Source organism: Betta splendens, chromosome 19, assembly GCF_900634795.4.
Source record: "Betta splendens chromosome 19, fBetSpl5.4, whole genome shotgun sequence".
NCBI classification, from domain to species: Eukaryota; Metazoa; Chordata; class Actinopteri; order Anabantiformes; family Osphronemidae; genus Betta; species Betta splendens.
The window spans coordinates 138,754-157,900 of record NC_040898.2 but is presented as its reverse complement, the minus strand read 5'-3'; the positions used below and the strand labels follow the sequence as shown (position 1 = coordinate 157,900).

Genomic DNA, 19,147 nt, shown 5'->3' with positions numbered 1-19,147 from the left:
CTCGGTTTTAAAGGTCCATGCACACGCTTTTTTATGCTCCACATTGCTAAAGAATTGGACCTTGATGTCTGTAACTTTTCATGCCAAAAAGCGCTGTAGATCGCCCACACGGCCCGTCTAAAAATGTGTGTTTTAAGCTCTTGTCCACAACGCTCTATTTTCGAAGTGTGTCTGAAGCTAAACTAATCGCCACACCCCTTTGAGGAAGCGCATAGCCGTGATCCGCCGCGGGAATCAAACGTCACGGTCACTGAATCCACTGTAACAGCGAAACTGGCTACCTCGTCCTCGTAGTGGAGTTCAACCATATGTTTGATCCAAAATCTGACTCTGAAGTCGAATGGGAGGCTGTTGAAGTGGTTACACTTCGACTGGCGCAAGGTACGTCTAACTGGCAGATTCATGTTTAATTTAATTTGATTTATATAATACGCAACTTGATTAGCCGCTAACGCTAATACTAATGGTTGCAAATTAGCAGCCTGAAATAATACAACAGAATATTCATAACACGACTACAGCTTGTTTGGGAGCATAGCTTGATAAACTAATATAAACTCATTTTTACATGTTTTTTTTTCTCGTTCTGCTGCTGTGTGAAAATTATTTTTCCATAATAGGATCTTCAGCTGCAGCTTATATTTTGCCGTATTTGTCTGTAATTAAGTGCCAATGTAGGAACAGTGAATGCCTACAGAGGCATGGTGTGACAGCAACTGTTGCTTTCAAGATATTGCATGTGTTTATTACTCTCTGGTTTACAAACATAGTTTTTACAGATCTAAACAATAAATAGAGGTAGTTAGATCAGTTTTAATGGTGTTTAGAACAAACACGTTTTAGACTTATTTTATAGTGCTGGTTTGTTAAATCTTAGCATGACATTAATGACCTCCTTTCTGACAGGTTGCTCAAATTCTGCTCAGAGGGCCGGTGGGACAGGAATGTTTACAAGGTCCTCCATAAAACAACCTGAGTCCAGCAGGACTTTATTGAAGATATTCTCCAACACATTTTCCACATAATCTGCACCATAACACTAGAGTTACAAATTACCCGTCAACAGACAAAAATATCAAAATAAGTTGACCAACTGCATACAGAGTAAATACATAGACAATAATATAGATCAGATTATGAATACCAAAACTACTGAAATGTAAAATGCAAAATCTCTGTCAAATAAAACTGCATATTGGCCAACAAATAAAAAGATACTGCTGTTAAATGTACATACCTTTGCTCCTGAGGTGAGCAGCAACTCTTCCACAAGGTAGTCGCGTTTCCACAGCCTGCAGTGGTGTCTGTTTAAGAAACAACCTCCTCGCATTTCGGTAGCTGGCATGTGTCAGCCTGTATAAAAAAACACGTCACGTTTACAGCTAAAGTAGCTGACTAGATAGGCAAAAACACAGATGTTAGACTTAGATAGAACTTGCAATAACCCAAATTCACAGGTCTACTCGGGCTACAACATACACACGACAGGCTCGGTAGTAATTAGAAACACAGCTCTCACAACTTACTAGCGCTAGCCGCTAACGCTAGCCGTTAACGCTGCGCTACCATCACGCTAGCAGCTACAATGTGAGCTGAGTGAATGACCTCAGTACCATATATCACATGATGTAAACCGGATGAATGCTTGGACTCATCCAAATTGCGTTTCAGCACCTTGCAACATTGTCTCTCTCTGTCGCTGTAGCTGTTAGATTCAACGGTTCTATCAATTAGCATTCCTTACACAGGGCTAGTGTTTGTTGGAAATTGACAAAGCTGCTGATGTTTTTACACAGTTTTCAGGCCAGCCGAGAGACACAGTCCCTCCTCCAGCCAATCCAATAGAATAATATAAGTATAATAACATAAAATAGGTATCTATATTTATTCATCAATCTGTGTTATAAATGTATTTTATATGCATATTTGTACTCGTCTTCTGGTTTGTTGATCATGAGGAAAAAATACAAAACAAACTGGATTCGTTTCGTTTCGTCCTCTCTTTATATGAGCAACAAACGGAATTCAAGTGTTGTTGTTTTTTCGACACAAGGCACGGAGTTGGATTTAAAGCTGATTTTTCGTTTTGAGAAAAAAGCAGAGAACGAAAAACTAAGTCGTTCTTTCGTTATAGCAGCGTTTAAGTTTAACCAAACTCTCAAAATTTACTCCGACCGCAATGACCTATAGTTTGCTCTGACTCTGAATGAAAAGCCCGAATGACAGATGATGTGTCCAGGTAGAGCTTAACCAGAAATGTATGCATGTGATAATGCAGGCAACGAGAGAATCGGGGAAGTGGCGTCACCGTCTGAAGCAGACAGTGATGTGACGTTCCAACGATGGTGCTGAGGAGCCGCTTATTCATAGGCAGATGACTTGGATCAAGTTGTCAATGCGCGCTAGTGTTTGTTGTCAAATGCTGATCTCGCTGCTGCCTTTATACAGTATGTATATGTGTAAGTACTGTGTCGGGTCTGTGTACGTTCTACGTTTGATTTCCCCCTCTAGAATAAATCAAGCCGTTTTCTAGGTAAATTGTCCAGAAAATAAAATACAAAGAACATCCGCTTCCTTATTTCTCTTGATATAAGCGAAAAATGGAATTTAATCACAGCACCGTGTTAAAACCAAATAAACAAGCTGAAAACAGTGTTTTCAAAACTAGACCTTAGGTTTAAAGCCGTTTCTCGTTTTGTGGAAAAAAAGATTTTATTCTGGGGGACAAATCAAACAGTCGGAACATACACGGACCGTTTTCCGTTTCTCGATTAAAAAGAAACAAACGGCATTTTTTTTCAAAGCAGCGTCTTAAAAACGAAAAAACGAGCTAAAAGATTTAAAGCCGCTTTCCGTTTTCAAAACCCATCCCCTACTACGTATTGGCACAGGGACATTAACATATTGTCTCCACTCAGTCAATAGGTGTAAAATACTTTAGCTCCGAGACAAAGAAAAACTCCATGGGAGATCGGGCGCGTGATCAGCTGCACCTACGTAGCTGTGAGACGCCAAAACCTTTCACTTGACTTTCATTCACCAGACGGAAATGAAAGAGGCAATACGAAATAAACAGCTGGTTAACTTTGTAGGAACACGGCTGTAGCTCTGCAATGACTTTATGTGGTACAGGTGAAAGGAGTAATAACGAAATAAACGGAATATAAAACGGAAACGCTTTCAAGCGTTTTCTGTTCACCCAAACTTGATGGGTGTACAGTCATCTTTTCAGAAAATTTTTAGCATTTGCATGTTGTTGTAAATGAATAACGAAAATTAACAAAATCTACGTTTAAAAAAACTGTGAAGAGTTCCGTGTCTACATGAAAGCGGGCAGAACAACGTCTGTCTATGACTCACTGCCGAAAGCGGCTGGTGAACCTCTTGGGAACATGGCTGTAGCTCTGCTAAATAATACAGGCAGCCTATCTTGTATGCGAAAATATAAAAATGTTCAGTAATTACAACTCCTGCTTCCACCGGGATTCGAACCCGGGGTAAAAAATTGACACGTCAAGGCTGTGAACAATAAACAAACCGTTACACCATGGAGGCATTGTAAGGTAGCTCTACATGGGCCCATATAACATAAGTATAAGACAGCCTCATAAAGGCCAGTGTGGGGGCTGATCTCCACCTATAGGCCAAATAGACGCAACACAGCTCCAACGCGCTAAAAACCCAGTGATACCGCGCTGAAAATGCAAACAGATTGCCGTAAAGGCTGACACATTGAAGTGCTACGACTGTAAGTAGGGGGCGTACTTCTAAGACACCAGGAGTGTCTTAACGTGACCCTGGGAGTCAAATAAACGTACCAGAATACCCAAAAAGTGAATTTTGCATGTGCAGGCACCTTTAACAAGCCATGCTTGTTGGAGTTCCTGCATGATGGACTGAAGTTTCCAACAGCAAACACCTGCAAAGTAATTTTCAGGATTCCAACCACACATATGAGGACGTTAAGGAGTAGATGGTGTCAGGCATCATCCAGTTAGCCAACTTTGGCTTTGCTTAGTTTGAAAGTTACAGGGGAAGAAGGTTACAAAGTTCAGATTTGTGATAAAATATATTGTTATCGAACAAAGTTAGGCAGTTTTATCTTCACAACTTTTATGGTAAAATTGTGAACCTTGTATTTTTTACAAATATGTTTTGACTAAGTTTCTATAATGTTTAGGTAACTAGACTAAAATGTATGATTCCAAGATCGCGCCACGGACAGCTGTCTCTGTGTTCTACTTTGTCTTGTATTATGTTTTAATTCGGTCTCCTGCCACAGTTTTGGAGGCTTTTTCTCCAGGGATGAGCTCATGAACAACAAAGCTACAACCCCCGTGGACTTCCCAACATTTCTCGCTTCTACCATGGATTTACTGGCTATTTTGACCCAGCAGGCACATAAGAAAGTGAAGCGCCGCAGGAAAGGCGTGCACTCAGATGTGCTGGTGCGTCTCCACTGGCACGGATTACGTACTGCACTGCCTGGGATATTCCTCTCCAACGTGCGCTCACTTTGCAATAAGACGGACGAACTGACCGTGATGCTCAACAAAAACGGAGACTTTTCCACATCCTGTGTTTTGTGTTTTATGGAGACGTGGCTGTGCGGTCTCATACCAGACGCTGCGCTACAGCTGCAGGGATTCCAACTGCACTGAGTGGACAGACACCCGGAGCTTTCTGGCCACACGAAAGGAGGTGGAATGTTTTTACATCAACAGCGGCTGGTGCAGCGATGTTTCTCAACTTTGTTCTACGGACCTCGAGACCTTCATTAACTGCAAGCAGTGAGTTCTCCTCCTTCTTCCTTGTCTGCGTTTACGTCCCACCACAGGGCGATGTGCACGCTGGCCCCCCTGTAGTTTGCCTACAGAGCCAACAGATCGTTAGATGAGGCTGTAAACATGACGCTCCACTTCATCCTCCAGCATCAGGACTCTCCAGGATCCTACGCCAGGATTCTGTTTGTAGACTTCAGGTCGCCAAGGTCAGGGCAACGGCTCTGTAGTCATTCAGTCCTGTGATTCTGGTCTTTTTGGGGAAAGGGATGATGACTGAGGATTTGAAGCAGGCTGGCACATGACAGGTCTCCAGTGAGGTGTTGAAAATGTCTGTAAACACTGGAGACAGCTGGTTGGCACAGTGCTTCAGGGTGGAGGGGGAGACCGAGTTCGGGCCGCAGCTTTGCAGGGGTTCAGCCGTTTAAAGAGTTTGTTTACATCCCCCTCTTTGGAACACAATAGTGTCTGACTCCACCTGCAGGTGGTTCACAGACTTCCTCACGGGAAGACAGTGTCAAGCTTAGGCAGAGATCGAACCCACATGCACAGTGTGAGGAGACAGAATAGATGGCAAAAATCAAGTTGCCATCAGGGAGCAGGCTGGGTCAGGTCCAAGAACAGGCAATGGTTCGGTAGCAGAATCAACAAGGCTACAGTACCGGCAGGGAACAGGCGATCTCGAGGTCAGACAATCCGGTCAGTATTAAAAGTTCTTTTTAGGCAACAGTATTGTTCGGGAGTAGGCAGGAGTTGGTGGTCAGGAACACGAAACAGCATGAACACAAGGTAAACTAGACTGAGAAACTGCTGGAAAGTGATGACTTGCATATGACAATCTGGCAACTGGCTATGGTGACTGGTGGGGGTTAAATACACAGGTGAGTAATGACTAATCCAAGACAGGTGTGTATAATGAGAAACAGAAGTGAGACTGGAACCAACAGGATGAGAACAGAAACCGGACATGCTACAAAATAAAACAGGAAATGAACCCAAAACATGACAGACAGCAGTATGTGAGGCTGGGGAAGCTTGTTTTGGATACCCAGACCACCAGCACCGATCTATCCCCCCAGGGCTGTGTACTTTCACCCCCGTTATTCTCCCTTTACACAAACGGCTGCACATCTGGAAACCAGTCTGTTAAACTCATGAAGTTTGCTAACGACACCAACCTCATCGGCCTTATCTCTGACAGAGATGAGTCAGCCTACCAAAGTGACAGACAGTCTGGTGTCATGGTGCAGCGCTAACAACCTGGAGCTCAATCCTCTGAAGACAGTTGAGTGGAGTTTGTCAGCAAAGACCTCAAGTGGGAGCAGAACATTAGCTCCATCACTAAGAAGGCTCAGCAGAGGATGTACTTCCAGCTGAAGAAGTTTCACCTCCCTGTAAAGATGTTGGTAAACTTCTCCACTGCCTTCATCCTTCCTCACGTCCTCCATCACAGTCTGGTTTGCTGCGGCCACTACCAGAGACAAGGCCAAGCTGCAGTGCGTCATCCACTCTGCAGAGAAGGTGATCGGCTGCCACCTCCCGTATCTCCAGGAGGTGCACATCTTCAGGACCTGGAGACGGGCAGCCAGGATTGTAGCCGACCCCTCTCACGCAGGACATGAAAACTTTCAGCCCCTCCCCTCTGGCAAGAGGCTCCGGTCCATCAGGACCTTGCACCACAAAAACAGCATCTTCCCAACTGCAGTCAGTCTGTTGAACAGTGCCCCAACTCCCCACAGCTGACCCCCCCCAACCAAAGGACTATCGCTGCCATTTAGAGGTCCCACCATCCCAGACCACCTGCGCATCCACTTCACCCCAGTGTATATAGTCTGTTGATAACTTCATTTTAATTTATCCTTAATTTAATTAAAATACCCCTTGTCATGTTGTACTGTCACCTTGTCATGTTGTATGTTGTACTGTTTGTACTTTTTTATGCTGAGATGCACCACCTGCCAACCGGATCTTTGGTAAAACAGTGCACTTACTGTCAATAAGTAAACTATCGAACAAACAGAACCAGAATTAAACAGTTTAGTAACCAGAGGACAACAAATATAGTAATTATTACTATTATTGCTAAATACAACTAAGTGAGAGACTCGAGGAAAGTTACAACACCTAGATAAATCTCCATCCCTACCTCTTCTCTTGGACCTCCCAAGGAATCAAATTGATGTTGTACTTTTTGAATTTGATAAGTTTCTGGCGCTGTACCTCCAACAGTCACAGATGAGGGTGACAGAAGCTCTTGAACTGCAGCAGTTGGTTGTCTATACTAGCAACCTGTCAAAAACAGTTGCAGTGATGATTGATGGTGTTTAGTCCTTAGACCATGGTGGTTCCAAACAAATTCAAATCTCTGTTCAGGCGAAGTAAGTATACGTAATGCAAGGCCCAAAGATGTAGGTCATTGTCTATATTTAGGAATTCTTTTGTCTCTAGAAAATGGAAAATGTCAGAATAGACATTTACCACACCACGCCACAGGTCACCCCAGAGTCTCTATCCGTTGGTTGTGAACACTTGCCCCTCTTAAGGCACTGTGTCTTGAGCCTATGAAGACATCCATTAGGTGACACACGTCATTATTTTCCCCACCATGGTCTGTTCTTATAGCACTGAGCACTCCAAACCTGGATATTGCTGCCAAGAAATTTTCCAGCACTGTGGCACTGCGATTATTGTTGGAGGCACGCAGGAAAACCACAAGGCGGCTATACCCATCACTGCTACCATGGATAACTATTCTCCACCTGCAGTACAAAAAAGCTATTAATGCGTAATGAACTTCCATTATATTAAACAGATTTTACATTTTTTTGGTCAATGGCCACAATGCATATTAACTTACCTTATGAGTCGTACTCTTCCTCTCTGTACTTAGGTTCCCTGAGCATGTAATATAGCCCTGCTTCCAACTACAACCCTAATTAGATCATCAAGGTCTTCATCTCCCATGCTTGCAAAAGCAGACAAAGCAGACACTTCAAAGAATCTACAATTTTGATAAAGAATCATATTAGTGCTCTAGTGCTTCAAATAGGGCTTTCAAAAGTACATCTTTATCTACATCTGTGTTATCCTATAAAAAAGAAAAAGATGGTGCATTCAAAATGCAGAGGTCGTCAGAACAACACTTGCAACTATTACAACAGTAAGTAAAACAATGGAAGTGATATTAACAAGTTGTGTAATTGCCAACACACTACCAAAAACACCCTGCAGTGTCTTTGTTGTATAAAAAGAAAATTTACCTTATACGCCTCTTGATTGTAGACAGAGACACATCCAAAATTCTGGCCATTCGTGAGATTTTCACACCACATGAAAAGAGAACGGAAAGCTGTTCTCTAGTGATGCTGTACCTTGGGGGGGCACAGTTCCAGTCAATATCAAGGAAGCTTGGTATTGTATTTCATCTGAAAAATTTGAACCGTTCATATTTTTAATCTCAGCCAAGATATGTTGATTGCATTTATTACATGAAAGGACTGCCTTCATGTATAGCTTCCAACACCTAAAACCCAATTTATCTTAAGCACTGTGTGTGAGCATGAACAAGAATAGTGTAATTCTCACATATTTAAACATGAATGAATTAGCATGTAGTATGCAGTTAGTCTTTGTAATTACCAAGGCCTGAAAAACAAGATTTCACTTGTCATTCTGCAGTTACTACCTTGTTTTGCCTACTGTTGCATTTCCTTGAGCTCCTAAGTATATTTCTCAATGTTTTAAGTATGTCTTGTACTGCTGCTGCATCCATCAACCACCCTCTTGACCACACCAGACTGCGTTTAATGGTTTACATTGTGAAATATGTAAAAAACATATATATGAAACAGGTCGGATTTACCCTTATCATACATATAAACATATATTTTGCATATATGTTAGTTATGTTTTGTTGCAAATCATGCAATAACTACTGACATAGCTATTTGGAATAATAGACACTCAGCTAACTATATAAACACTCTATTCTCACCCTCCGCGGGTGGTCTCGTCCACCTTCCAAGCTCGGGTCCTCTACCAGAGGCTAGGGAGCTTGAGGGTTCTGCGCAGTATCCTTGCTGTTCCTAGGACTGCACTTTTCTGGACTGAGATGTCGGATGTTTTTCCAGGGATCTGTTGTAGCCACTCCTCCAGTTTGGGGGTCACTGCCCCCAGTGCTCCAATCACCACAGGCAACACTGTGGCCTTCACCTTCCAAGCTCTACCAAGATCTAACACACCAGACAAGACCCAAGATGTATATATATATATATATATATATATATATATATATATATATATATATATATATATATATATATATATATATATATATATATATATATATCTCAGCCATTTCCAGATGGCTGAGATATGGCTGAGATATATAGATATACTGAGATATACAGATGTTAAGACACGAAAGCTCCTCACCATTTATGGAGGGTTCCACCCCAAATCAAGCACCCTGAGACTGTACGCTAGCCGCAAGGAAGGAGGCCGAGGACTAGTGAGCGTAAGAGCCACTATCCAGGATGAAACATCCAAGATCCATAAGTACATCAAGGATAAGGCCCCGACAGATGACGTGCTGAGTGAATGTCTCAGGCAGTGGAGAACAGAGGATGAGATGCTGGAAGAGGGACCATCATGGGAGGACAAGCCCTTGCACGGGATGTACCACCGGAACATAACTGAAGTGGCTGATCTCAACAAATCCTACCAATGGCTTGAAAGGGCTGGGCTGAAGGACAGCACAGAGGCACTCATCCTGGCTGCACAGGAGCAGGCCCTGAGCACCAGAGCCATAGAGGCCCAGATCTACCACACCAGACAAGACCCAAGGTGTAGACTGTGCAAAGAGGCCCCAGAGACGGTCCAGCACATAACTGCAGGGTGTAAGATGCTGGCAGGGAAAGCATACATGGAACACCATAACCAAGTGGCTGGCATAGTATACAGGAACATCTGCGCGGAGTATGGACTGGAAACCCCAAGGTCAAAGTGGGAAACACCTCCCAAGGTGGTAGAGAACGAGCGAGCCAAGATCCTGTGGGACTTCCAGATCCAGACTGACAGAATGGTAATGGCGAACCAACCAGACATTGTGGTGGTGGATAAAGAGCAGAGGAAAGCCGTAGTGGTGGATGTGGCAATACCAAGCGATGGCAACATCAGGAAAAAGGAACATGAGAAACTAGAGAAATACCAAGGGCTCAGAGAAGAACTGGAGAAGGCTTGGAGGGTGAGGGCCACAGTGGTGCCTGTGGTGATCGGAGCACTGGGGGCTGTGACCCCCAAACTGGAGGAGTGGCTACGACAGATCCCTGGAAAAACATCCGAAATCTCAGTCCAGAAAAGCCCAGTCCTAGGAACAGCAAGGATACTGCGCAGAACCCTCAAGCTCCCTGGCCTCTGGTAGAGGACTCGAGCTTGGAAAGTGGATGAGACCACCCGCGGAGGGTGAGAATAGAGTGTGTATATATTTCATCCTGGATAGTGGCTCTCACGCTCACTAGTCCTCGGCCTCCTTCCTTGCGGCTAGCGTATAGTCTCAGGGTGCTGGATTTGGGGTGGAACCCTCCATGCATGGTGAGGAGCTTTCGTGTCTTAACATCTGTGGTCTGTATCTCTTCCTTTGGCCACCTTATTATTTCTGCAGGGTATCTGATCACTGGCAGGGCGTAGCTGTTTATTGCCCGGGTTTTGTTCTTGCCGTTGAGCTGGCTTCTTAGGACTTGCCTTACTCGTTGGAGGTATTTGGCTGTTGCCGAATTCCTTGTTGCCTGTTCAAGGTTGCTGTTTGCCTGTGGTATTCCAGGGTACTTGTAATTGTCCTCAATGTCTGCTATTGTTCCTTCTGGGAGTGAGACCTCTTCTGTGTGGATTACCTTGCCTCTCTTTATCACCATCCTCCCACATTTCTCGAGCCAGAATGACATCCCGATGTCCGAGCTGTAGATCCTAGTGGTGTGGATCAGCGAGTCGATGTCTTGCTCACTCTTGGCGTACAGCTTGATGTCATCCATGTAGAGGAGGTGACTTTCCCGTTCCGGAGTCGGTATCCATAGCCAGTCTTGTTTATTATTTGGCTGAGGGGGTTCAGACCTATGCAGAACAGCAGTGGGGAAAGTGCATCTCCTTGGTATATGCCACATTTGATGGATACTTGGGCAAGTGGCTTCCCATTGGCTTCAAGAGTGGTTCTCCACAACCTCATCGAGTTTGCAATGAAGGCCCTTAGAGTTCTGTTGATGTTGTACAGTTCCAAGCATTCAGTGATCCATGTGTGTGGCATTGAGTCATAGGCTTCTTGTAGTCGATCCAGGCTGTGCACAGGTTAGTGTGTCGCACTCTGCAGTCTTGGGCAACTGTTCTGTCAACAAGGAGTTGGTGTTTGGCTCCTCTGGTATTCTTACCAATGCCCTTCTGTGCTTCGCTCATGTATTAACCCACGTGCCCACTTATCTTAGCTGCGTTGATGCCTGACATGAGCTTCCATGTTGTGGAGAGGCAGGTTATTGGCCGGTAGTTGGATGGGACTGTACCCTTTGAGGGATCCTTCTTTAGCCAGTAGGCATGGATCATGTCCAGTTTTTCATACTTGAGACTCTTTGTTGGATGTCTGCCACTGTGATAGTCACTGGATTCTGTTCAGGGAGGTTGCTGTGGTCTTCCCTCAGATCCACCAGCCACTGTGCATCACTGTTGTGTGATGCCTCCCTTTCCCATATACGCTTCCAGTACGGTTCAGTTTCCAGCCTTGGTGGGTCTGCTCTGCTGTTATTACCCTGCCATTGAGAGTACAGTTTCGCAGGTTGTGTTGCGAACAGCCGGTTTATTTGTCTGGCTTCGTTGTCTCTGGTGTATCTCTTTAGGCGGCTGGCCAAGGCTTGTAGCCTTTGCTTGGCAGTTTCGAGTGCTTCAGGTATGGGCATCTGGCTGTACCTCTTTTCATTGCACCTCTCTGGGCCTCTGTCATTTGGCTCACTTCCCTCCGAGCTACCTTGATTTTTGCCTCCAACCTGCGTTTCCATGGTGGGTATTGTTTCTCATGGCACCCATGGTTGCTCTTATAGCCAAGCACCTCTAGGATCACTGATGCTGAAGCGTATATCAGCTCATTGGTTTCCGTGATTGTTGTGGTAGGGATCGCACTAAATGCCTGTTCAATCCCACCATGATCTTATCTTTCAGGTCGCTGCCTCGCTCAGTGTATGTGTGCTCATTGGGGCTTCGTACTCAATTTCCAGTTGGAGAGATGGTTAAATCTTCCCTCTGACCTGGCGTCCTGGCTCCCCCTTGCCATGCATTTGTGTTGTACCTCGTCAAACTCAAATTGTGATAGCAGTTGCTGTTTGTGGATGTTAGAACACTGAGCTACTAGTTGCTTCGCAGTCAGCCTTGAATGTGGGTTTCTCCGTTCCCATTCGCCGCACATTCTTTGCATGTAACCCCTCTGACTAGGGTTACTTGAGTAGTAGCATCTAACAGAGCCTTGTTCTCACATCTCAGCCATTTATTTCTTGTTCCAGTAGCCCACTTCTCGCCAAGCTGCTCTGGTTCCCCAGCACCTGACGCAGACCTTGTTAGACCGGGCGACGTCTGAGCTAGTATCTCATGTGGTTCATTGTCTCTCATCATGTGAGGTAGGCGGTAGCTTGAAGGGTCTTGCTCAAGGACCTACACTGGATGCTTATTCGCCCTAACGATATAAGATATATATATACTTACTATATACTTATTTTATCGTAGATCAAGTTGATAGCATAGGCTTTTTACTGAAAGATAATTTATTAGTGGATAATTTCAAAACTATACAGTAAAATGAATTCAGCTATTGAGGTCAAGGCTGTTTACTGTAGGATACTTGTTAACTGATTTCTCCAAAACTGTACAGTAGAATAAGTGGGTATTTGCTTTAGTAGTAGAAGTAGAACTGTGAATGAATTACGAAGGTTACATTCAGAATTATATCTAATATTGTGTCCATCGAAAGTCCATGTTTACTCAGCCCCAGCAGTTCATTTGTTTTGGTGATCAACTTGACAGCCCGGTCAACTTGACATTTGTTGCAACTCAAAACCTTGTTTGTCTTGTGCATAAAGTAATTATTATATTTTCCTCTACGGATGAATGTGCAACACACATAGACCAGAGGCACAAGTGGCCATTGGTTTCAAAGTTGTTGACTGGGGCTGCAGCAAGAGTCTGAATATTTAAGATGGTTGTCATTGCTCTGGATAAAACATTATTGGTGCATACACTAGATTGCCATTATCACGAAAATCAAGACAGTAGTTATCAGACAGATTGTACTTATCAAGACAAATTCTGGAACATATGTATTCTGTTTTAATTATACCAGGCACAGTAATGCTTAATATATTAGTGTTAAGATAAAATAAGATTAAAAAAAAAAGTATAGTGCTGCATTGTACAGTGCTGTACCTTCTACCTGTAACACTTGACAGAAGTGTTTGAAATAGATTTCACTATTCCACACTATTTGGGAGTAATATCAAATGACCCTTAAAATTAGACTGTGTACTCTGTGAATATAAATTTAAGCCTTATATATTAATAAAATATTTTTTACAAATGTCCACAGTAAGGTGTGTACTTTGCAGTAGAGGTACATGATCTGTTTCTCTCTACTGCTCCTGGTTGTTAGGGCCTGGATGTGTGCACCAGGGCCACGTCTGAAGTTGTGCCTCCAACCCTTTGCAATTGGACCAAACAGCAATTGCAAGAGCGTCGTATTTGCCGCATGTTCCCCCTCTGCCAGACGTTGCAGGCATCTGACAACCCTCCATTTGCTGTCCTGAAGTCGAGGGAGCTGTCTGCGAAAGCTCATTGGCGCCTGGGACCTGGAGACATTCTGCAGCGACCCAGAATCCAAAAATTGCTATCCGCCACCCTACACCTGTGGGCAGGCTCTCCAGATCCTGAAGGACTGGAAAAGGGATGCAGTGTAGTGTGTCCTCATGTGATTTCATCAGCTTCAGCTAAATATTTTCCCAGGGATCTGAATGGAGGGAAAAAGCTGTTTTAGAACAAAACAGAAGTTGTGCAGGTTCACCGCAAGCAGTAATGCCCATTTCAAAAATAGCAGACTTCACTCTGCAGGTGTATACAAAGGTTGTATGCCTTGGCTTGACCTATTTTAGTAACCCGGATAAGTACAGGAAGGGAGGCATGCTGTGGATAGGAAACATATTGGAGCGTCTTCCCTCTAACATCTCCCAGACTCACGGGACCCAACAGTGGCTACCTTTGTGTAATGTATTGCCATGGTAATGAATGGAGAATAGATTGCCTTTAGTAGCCTTTGTAGCCTCCTTGACCAGGTGAGCCGATGAGGTTTTGATCAGGGAAAATTGCAAAAGCTGCAGCTACAAAGAGGAAGAGGAGGGGGGGCCCATAGCTCCACTGCTTATAATTGTTTATGTTGTGCTGCCAGTGTCAGTGCATAGAGATTGTGCAAAAAAAAAAAAAAAAAAACTAGACAAAAAAAACTGTAATTTCATTTTATTTACGGTGTTATTGATTATTTTTGTTTATTGATTAATGGTGTTAATTTGTTGTGCTTGTTTCTGTGTGTGTGTGTGTGTGTGTGTGTGTGTGTGTGTGTGTGTGTGTGTGTGTGTGTGTGTGTGTGTGTGTAGTTTTTTGCTGTGCTAAAAATGGCAAGGTATTTTGTGCAGTTAAACTGACAAGCCCAAATGTTTATAGTGAACTTAAATCTTTATATGTTTATATGTTTTGCCTGTTTAAAAAGGTGATGCATATATCTAGGTTCATCTGTGTGAAACTTAGTGATGTGTTTGTTGTGTTTATTCTTATTCTGATCATTGTTATACAGTCACTAGCTGGAAAAATTGATTTTTTTCTGATCTGATCTTTTTTCTGATCTTAATTGCAGTTCGCCCCCTTTTCCATATTTATTTTTTTAGGAAAACATAACATACATAACAGCATGACAGTTTTTCATAAATAAAAAAAATTGCCAAATCACTTAAGTTTTGTCCTACAAATCTACAGAATGTAAAGGACAAAGAAAAACACAGTCCAAGATCCATTTCTATTGCGGTCACTGATATTTTATAACATGAGCTGTTCACCCTCCACCCCATTTCCTGAGTCAGGTACAGGTATTGGTGCCAAGTTTCTAAAAACAATTAAAATACTATGTTCAATTCATCCACCTTTGCGACAAAAGCAAAAATAATCAAACCACATACACTACCGAACATGAAGTCTCTCACTCCCAAACAAAATTGTTCAATTCAAATAAAGTTGTTTTTGTCACGATCTGGGTTTTTGTTTTATTCTGAAGGACTCTGGTTTCACTCGCCATGTTTTGGTTTCCTGTTTTATTTTGTAGTACTTTCGGTTACTGTTTCCATCTGGTTATTTCCCGCTTCATGTTCCGGTTGTCATTACTCGCACCTGCCCGTCATTTAGTAATCAGCCCTCAGTATTTGAGCACCAGTATTCACCCAAGCGAACCGCCAGATTGTTGACTTCACTTTCCAGCATTCTCTCGTTCAGCTTACCCCGTTGCCGACCTGGTTCTGTGTTCCTGATTACCGCTTCTCGTCTGATCCTGACCGGTACTGTAAACTCGTTGTCTATGTTGCCGAACTCTGCCTGGTTACTGGAACTGTCTTAGCCTGCCGATTCAAGCCTGGAAATCTGAGTCCTCTGTTTTTTGACCCACGACCGTTATTAACACCCGATACTTCTATCCCGTGTTTTTGACATGCATGATCTGGACCGTCTGTAACTGCATTAAACCCTTGGATTGTACCATCTGTCTGTCGTCTGGTCGCTGTGCATGTGGGTCCGATCTCTGCCATATCCTGACAGTTTTTAGTTCATGATAGTTTGGGTGAAAATATGATAACTTTGAAGCGTCAGTACCATGTTTTTTTATTTCCCTGCTGGCACCACTGCATACATGTAGGTCAGATAATTTTATATAGACAGAGTGTGGCATAAATTAAAACAATTCAACTGACTTTGTCTATTTTCTATGCAGTTAAACGGTGTAGCAAACAAAATGTATTTGGCATTGGTGGATAATTTTTCCCCTTTTTTTGTCTGTCTCTCTACATGGTGAAGCAATGGAGAGGTATGCGGTGCACTGCCTTATTTGCAACCATCCTCAGAAATGCATGACATCCCCACCTGAAGAGGGTCTGCATGAGAGGAAGCGCCCAGCAGAGAGGGAAGAATGTGGGACTTTACTGACCTGGAGGAGTATTGTAAAGATCTGGCAGTATGCCAGAATTTACGCAGCGTCCTCCAGAGCAGGGGCTTCATAATCGTTAACAGTCCTGAAGCAGACAGACAGAGGTACGGTTATGCTACTCTATCATTTACTGGAAATGTTTATCTTCTGTTACTGTTTGAACATATTGTCCTCTCATCCTTCCTCTACACTGGTGAGAGATAAACTTTTTTGTAATTGTCTGAACTGAAGCGGGCTGAACAGGACAGAGAGGAATGCACTTGCCGTTGCTCGGACAGACATTCTGCAAATTTAGCAGAAGTTTGTCAGTGGCAACGATGTACCTCAGACTTTAGCCACAATCTTGCGACTGTACTGCAGGCCGTCCAGATGTGAAAATGCAGGCTGACGGGAAGTTGATCTCTGTAAGTCGTAGCACTGGTGATGATGCCAATGCAGATATGAGATGCAAGTTCATGTGACTTTTGTCACAGTGTAAGTGTTCTCTGAACTCACACATGCACACAGATGACAGACTGGCTGGACAGATAGTGTGTAGCCGATGGCACCTGTCTCATGCATGTCGGTTCCAAAGGAGTGTCATGTGAGTAAGTTGCCATTACTTGTCTCTTTCCTGCGGTTTCATATGCTGATTGGTAAACGCGATGCCACCGTCTCCAGATCCTGGAGTGGTACGCCACCTCTGTCAGGCCGTTGGGCCTTCAGAGACAGGCTGATAAAACAGACGACCAATGCAGGTTCTTTGTGGTAGTCCGGTGCCCCCTCTAAACAACCCGGCACTGGACTTGCAGCATCTTACACCAAAGTTTGTATTACGCACTGCACCGCAGTGTATTAGGAAATTTGCAGATACGTTGCATCAATAGTTTTTGTGGCCTTTGCAACTACTTCCGGGCCTGCCAACACATTAACCTGCAAGAACCTCGAGCCCGACTCGGAGCCCAGTGTGGCTGGGACATCTTAAGACCCGCTCATAGGCCAAGCCAGGTATGACTTTTGAACTGTCATGCACAGCTGGAAGTTTACTTTCTGTTGGGGGAGAGGACGGCAGCAATCTGCCACCGTCCACTTTATAAGAAAAGGCGGGAGCTCCAGCTGCAGAAGTGAACCTCCTACATCCTGGTTAAGCAGCAGAAGAAGAACAAAAACCAAACCTCAAAATGTATTTAAAATTGGACGGATGCCTTCCAATGTTTTGCTTGTTCTACTCCATAATGCAGGCCAGTCTCTGGGTATAGTCTCTGGCACTCCCTCAGAGGAAAGGGTGCAGTTGGCGTTGGACAAAGAGACGATGTGGACCATCAACCCAAAGTCCAAGACATTATGAGGGCCTAGGTTGCACCACCAGAACAGCAACTCCATAAAAGGAAATCCGTCATCGCTTCAATCGTGTAATAGAAGTGGAAGGGCCTAGCCTTAAGGGATTTTGAAGCCATGAAGGGAAGGGGTAAGCATGCAGCTGAGTCATGTGCCGTGGTATGTGATGCAGCGCTTTGAGTACCACTATGTAGACCAGCGCTATACAAGTCTCTTACCATATTTCCTCATAAATGGCCTAAATCTTTTATTCATTCTTCAATTTGTTCACAGGCGTTGTAGCGAATATGCCCTTCAGCAAATGAGATGTGATCTGTGATTACCACGGCACCATAACTTCAGAAGAAGGGAGGCAGAAGGAGCAGTCTGGCTTCCTCTTTTTCTTTAAGGGACAGAAGGGGGACGCGCTCTGCTGTGACGCCACTGCATCCTCATGCACATGCCATCCTGACCTTAAAACCTATGGCAGGATGGTTAACCACTCCAGGAAAATGCCCAACCTCAAACCCAAGAGGCACCTTGTGGATTTCCCAGATGGGCCAAGAGAAACCCTGCTCTTGATTGAGAAGAGAGACTTTTCTGGGATTACGGCGTTAGGAGGACTTCCTTCGCAGGTGAAAGGCAGGACCTGGAGTGACTTTACCCCTGAGCTTGGGGCCTGTTTAAGAACTGTACAGCATGGGGAGAAGTGTTCACTGTTTTACTTGTCTTTAGCTCATGTGACTGAAAGTGACAGCTGCATGTCCTCAATGTTGTTCTTGTAATCAAACAGATTTTATAATTAAAAGACTTTTAAATGCACTTTTGTGTATATTTACCTGACTGCCAAAGACAACCATAAAGTTTGGCTGAGGGTCATTCTGTTAGTGAACAGAGAAGGGGTATAAATGAGACAATCAATAAATTGTCTCATATTTTGTCTGATGCCTGACGTTTTAGGGAAGTCCTGTCTTTCATAAGGTATTTATTGTGCAAACTACAACATCATTGCAACTTCACCCACAAAGGCAATGTGGCAAGGTGAGGCAGTTCGCTTCCAGGGTGGAGTACGTTGTGAGGTTTGAGGGTTCTGGTCCTGATAATTTGAATCCTTCAGCCTTCTTTGCCGAGGACAAACTAAGAGAGCTATTTGCACGTTTTGCAATTATTCTCCCATTTGAAGAGTTGAAAATTGGCAATCGCAAACTTGGTCTCTGCACCACAGTCAGAGAAATGATGACCGCAATGACTGAAGGTTGGAATAAGATACTTCACACAACTGGGGCTGTGGCAGAGTTCCTTTCCCGTCTGGAAGGCCTACTGTACCAGCTGGAGCTGGCTTTGGCGGAGCTCATCTACGGCCACCCTCTGTCCTACACAGACCACTAAATAAGTGTGTCCCAGGGCACCAACACCACAAGCAGTAAGAGTCTTTCTACTGCTCGTGGTTTTTTGGGCCTGGAGGTGTGCACGAGGGTGACTTCTGAAGTTGTGCCTCTGCCTCTTTGCAACTGGACCAAACAGCAGCTTCAAGAGTGTCACATCTGCCGCATGTTCCCCCTCAGCCAGACAGGAATGTGCCCACACCCATATTTCAACCTGTCAGGGTCTTCTTCAGGGAAGGGCACAAAGTAAATGTGGAAAACAGGCCTTAGGCAATAAATGATGTGGTGCCTGCTCACTAGTCAGAACAGACGTGAACCTCCCTAAAGTTTCACTTTTGTTAACCCCTTGCGTCCTGGTTACTTTTAATCTTCTGTAATTGTTCATCACTATATCCCCAATACTATGTTGGGGGACCTCATCTGTATAA

At 44.0% G+C, this 19,147-nt stretch overlaps 1 long non-coding RNA gene across 1 annotated transcript; it reads left to right on the top strand.

The window, feature by feature from the left end:
* The first annotated feature begins 14,483 nt into the window (after positions 1–14,483).
* Positions 14,484–17,873, top strand: LOC114846113 (uncharacterized). The gene is made up of 4 exons (XR_003783978.3): positions 14,484–15,397; positions 15,909–16,142; positions 17,259–17,485; positions 17,629–17,873. It is a non-coding gene; the product is annotated as an uncharacterized LOC114846113 (long non-coding RNA).
* The last annotated feature ends 1,274 nt before the right edge of the window (positions 17,874–19,147 follow it).